The following is a 4,995-nucleotide window of genomic DNA, read 5'->3' as shown; positions in this document are numbered from 1 at the left end:
TATCAATATAAAGGCCACGGTCAACTATGGAATTCAGTCACACACAAAATCGACCTATTACTCTTTTTAGTTGTTTTACTCTTTATTTATCTCTACCCAGACCACAATCTCTTGTTCCTTCATACTTAAACCTATATTCGTGATGGGGTCGGCGAGAGTTAGCCTGGCCACAATAGTAAAAAAAAATTATATACCGCCTGATACAACAACAATAACGGTGTTCTAACTGGTAAACCGGTGTTAGAACAACTAAAAGTGTGCTTGTCTGGACGAGGACCCTTCTAGACGAGGGTTTGTTGGTTTACCAAAGACTCCATATACATGCTGCACGTCATGTACTCGAGTATTTGGCGCATCTAAATGCATTTTAGGAAAAGGTAAGAATGGAAGACACCCCACCGGCCCATCCCCTGTCTTGTAGTGTTTGGAATACTTCGACAGCAAGTACAAGATCCCATACATTTTTTTCGAAAAGGGAAGTTTTATTGATTTCAAGATTGTTACATCAACGTTATACTGATCACGTATATTTACATGGAAAGAATTTATTTATGTGTAATATATATACAGCCAGCAGAGTAATGTATCCTCCACGGACTCTGTCCAGACGAGTCAAATATAAAAGGTATCCGTACACCGTAATAGAGAATAGAGTCCAGTAGAAATTGACTACCCAAGTGGTGGTGGCATCATCATCACTTAACATGGAATCACCTCTCTTGCCGCACCTTGTGCTGAGGATTCGGGGAAGTCCATGTGCAGGGGCGAAGCCACGTTGATTTTGTCCGGTGCCTAGGCACCAAGGTAACAAAAAAAATTATTAATATATATCTCCTTAGCGGTGCACCACCATGAATTTAGAGTTGGCTTCGCTCATGTCCATGTGGTTGACCTCTGTGGCATCCAAGGCAGTCGCATGTGTTACACCTAGACCCGTTAGAGCTGTAGCTGTAGTCGTGACCGATGGAACCGATGCTGTTGAACCATTGGAGCTGTAACTGCCATCGTGTACCTGCGGTGGAGCCACAGTAGATGGCACCGCCTCCTGGGCCCCTTGCAGTCCAGCGCCAGGGCCCACCGTGACTGGAGCACTCAGTGAATCCTCTGGCGGCATTTGGATGTCAGTTTGTGGTACTGGTCCCTCTGACACAACAGAGCATTCTGTAATCTCAGTTTCAGTTGCACCCTGGGGTGGAGCAGCCCTTTTGAGCAGAAGAACTTTCGGCCTGTTTTCGTGTTCTGTGGCTGCCTGTACCCATTTTGCCTTAGTATCAGTGTTGACTTCATCGTCAAGAACTACTTCCCTCAGACATTTAAAGCCTTTGATCTGGATGCTGCACTGGCCATCCATTTTTTCACATGTCAGCTGAAGTGATATGAGATGTGGCCAAGCACCTCCTTCAATCTTGGGAAATGTCGGATGTTTCACCACAAAACAAAGCTGAGCAGTTTGGGCAACGCACTGTTCCTAAAGGTGATCTGATCAAGTTCATCTGCAATCAGCTTCAGGTATAGCAGATCTTTCAAATCACCCAATGCTGTTAGAAGATCAGCTGTCAATCTAGTTGATTCAAGGCACAATTCCCTGAGTCGACGAAGAGCCGTGACAAACTCAGGCAATTTCAGTAACCTACCCTGTAGCTTTAAGGACTTGAGATAGCAGGGAGCCTTCAAGCCTTCTAGCAAATCTTCAGAGCATCCATCAAAATGCACTGACAATGAACGAGGGTCATCCGCTGAGTCGTTTACATCATGAATGAACTTATGTATGGCCTTCTCAACATTACTCAAGCTACTACTTGTTGCCGATGATTCACACCAGATCTTCACCTTCCGTAGTCTTTTCATATGAACCATAAGTTCTGCAAATCCCTCACTTTCATCAACCATAAATCCTGCTAGCGTCTCTAACTTACATTGTCGTGAAGAAAGAAATTTCTGCAGTTTGCTTAGCACGACTGTATTTGGAAGCTTGAACTTTCCAAAGAGATGAATTAAGTTGGGCAGCTGGATAACTTCTGGAGATTGGATCTTTACATCTGCTCTCCTTAGGTCAAGTGTCTCCAGAAGTTTTAGTCTTTTTATCTCCTTTGGAAGGCTGGTAACCCTGCCCCCCGGGCTTAGATATTTTATAAGTAATAGGTTGCATACTTCATTGAGATGATCATTATGTAAGTCGGTACACTGTTCAAGATCCAAGACTCTCAGCAACTGATACTTTCTGAAATCCAAAATAGCTTTACCTGCCTGTCCAATCACTATCAGAGATCTGACGAGGGAGAGATCAAATTCCAATTTGGTGGCATCTGTAATATTGCTGTCATGGAGGGAAAGGCGACGAGCAGCTCTGGGTTGAAGCTTCCCATCATAAAACAGAGCAATCATTTTTTCAGACAGAGACTTGCACATAATGTACTCATGCATCATGCCATAGGTTTTGCATGTTTTTACCTTCATACTGTTGATTATTACATCAATGGACTGGATGATGTTGCGATCCATGAGCTCCTTTAAACTTTGAGTTGCAGGAGCACTGCATAAAACTGTTGGTATTAGAAATCCCTCAGCTAACCATCGCCTCATTAGTCTTTTCACCCTGACTCGACAATCACTGGGGAACATAGCAAAATATAACAAGCAAGCTTTGAGTTCATGGCTTGGCAGGCTGCTGTATTCATGGGTCAGCATCTGGTACATTCTCTTTAAGGTATCATCGCTATCCAGATGACTGCGTACCTCCTTGCAAACACCATCCCATTCTGACCAATTTCTACTTTGAATGAATTGGCCTACAGAAGTCAAAGCAAGTGGTTGACCATCACATTTATCCAATATTGCCTTGGAATCCAATATTGCCTTTAGTAACAGTTGCTTTGAGTATTCTTCGTCAAGTCTTCGCATTTTGTGCATGTAGCCATTAGTAGAGCTGCAGGTATTAGCCACTGACTGGATTTTCGTTGTCACCACAATTCTGCTGCTAACATCACGCGACCGTGGGAAGGAGGATTTTATACTATTCCATTGATCTGTTGATCGCATGTCATCAATTACAATGAAATACCTGCATTAATTTGAAATGCGCATACAGGTAGCATTAGTTTCCTATTCCACAACCACAATAATAAATGTGCACAGGAAGGTAAGGTATTTTCACATCGGAGTGCATTCTGCATCACTTATTCGATATATACCCCTCTCCAGTAATGTAATGATAGTAAAATTGAATTAATGAGACAAATAAGTAGAGATTTTTGTTACCTCTTGTTATTCAGATGGTTCCTGAGAGTAGTGCTAAGCTGACGAGCATTGCAGTTAACTAGTGATAGTGGCTCATGCACTTGCCGGAGTATCTCGGTTAAGACTTCCTCTAGATTCCGTTGCCCTGCGGATACCCATGCCCTTTTCTCGAATTGCCTGCCAACCTCACTGTCATACAACTCTTCGGCAAGAACAGTCTTCCCCAGTCCACTAAACCCAACGATGGAGATCACTTTCAGTTGCTCCGGTTGGCCTTTTGCTTCTGACAAGTGCTCCAGAATCTCCTTCAGAGGCGCGTCAATGCCGACAAGATCATCCCGAGCGATGTGACGATCTGAGGCCGATGGAGCCAGCTCGGGATGGGACAGACGGGGCACAGAGTATCTCTCCTTGCTCTGGTGGGCCTCTAGCAACCTCTTTTTCAGCCGCTGCATTTCTTTTGCTAACTGCAAGCGAGACCTTATTCTGCGCCCGGATGCTTGATTTATATGGTACCATGGTTGCTGTTCTTTAGAGGCACGGTACATGATGCTATGCAGTCCTCCATTTGTAGGGCCAATTCATGCAATTCATTGACCTTAAATTGCAATGCACGATCACTCCGCCCTGACAGCTGATCATCGATGGCACTAGTGATCATACGGAGCTCTTCGGTTAGGAAATGAACGTCCTCTTCAAAGTCCTTGTACAGCTTGTAGTTCTGATCTGCGAGCACAAACAACCTTGCCACAAGATTGTTTATAAATGCACTCAACACGACAGCGTCCATCTACCTCACGTTCAGCATTTCTTGACAAAGCAGGTTGAACGAGCTAATGACCACACAGATTCAGTAGCTGAAGTTTGATACCATTTCCTGCAAATTTGGAAAAGGATAAAATTTTAAACATGGAAATGCTAACTAGTGATCTGTCCACTTTCAGCTATCAATTACTACTACTTACTCCTCCAAACACAACTGAGGTGATGTTTCTTTTAAGTCAACAACTCTAAACTCTAGTTGCATGTTACATTTAATACGTTGAGTTTAGATACTTGAAAAGGGTAGAGTATCTTTTGCTACGTTTTATAAATATTTTATAACAAAAACTACCAGTTAAAGCTATGTTTTGAAAAAAAAAAACATATCGATGCCCCAAGACATTGTTACTTACTGGAAGGAGTATAATACATAATCTTTTCATCGTAAGGATACTAAGAAACTTCTAATTTTCATCAAAAGTATTTCCTGAGGATTTAATTATAAGGGGCTATTGCGTTTTTGCCCCTATTTTGAACCTCAATTGTGATTTTACCCCCATTTTCTTTCACTTTGTGTTTTTACCCCTGCTTTTCCAAAACGAAGGTTCAGTTTACCCCTACTCCGTAAACAGCAGGTAACGGTGTTAAAAAAGTTGAAAGATGACAAGTTTGCCCTTCTGAATATTGTGTTTTTGCCCCTATTTCAAACCTCAATTGTGATTTTACCCCACTTTCTTCTACTTTATGTTTTTACCCCTACTTTTCCAAAACGAATGCTCCGTTTACCCCAATTCTTAACTCAGTTATCTACATCCGGATCAAAGCAATTAAAAATTAACAAAAGCCCTGTGAAAAGACAAACTTACCCCTTATCTCTCGGTAGTCTCTCTCATGGTCGTCCCTCTCAACGCTAGCAGGCAGCGGGCGGCTGGGTGCGGCGGCGGTGGCGGCGGAAGGGCAGCGTCGGGCCGTCGGGCGGGCGAGTGTGGCCAGGCG

General features: G+C 43.2%; 1 pseudogene; it reads right to left on the bottom strand.

The window, feature by feature from the left end:
* Positions 1–835: 835 nt before the first annotated feature.
* On the bottom strand, positions 836–4,027 carry LOC136479534 (disease resistance protein RGA4-like; annotated as a pseudogene).
* Positions 4,028–4,995: the final 968 nt, after the last annotated feature.

The sequence above is a fragment of the Miscanthus floridulus genome, chromosome 9, assembly GCF_019320115.1.
Source record: "Miscanthus floridulus cultivar M001 chromosome 9, ASM1932011v1, whole genome shotgun sequence".
NCBI classification, from domain to species: Eukaryota; Viridiplantae; Streptophyta; class Magnoliopsida; order Poales; family Poaceae; genus Miscanthus; species Miscanthus floridulus.
The sequence above is the reverse complement of the archived record's forward strand: the minus strand, read 5'-3'. Positions and strand labels throughout refer to the sequence as shown.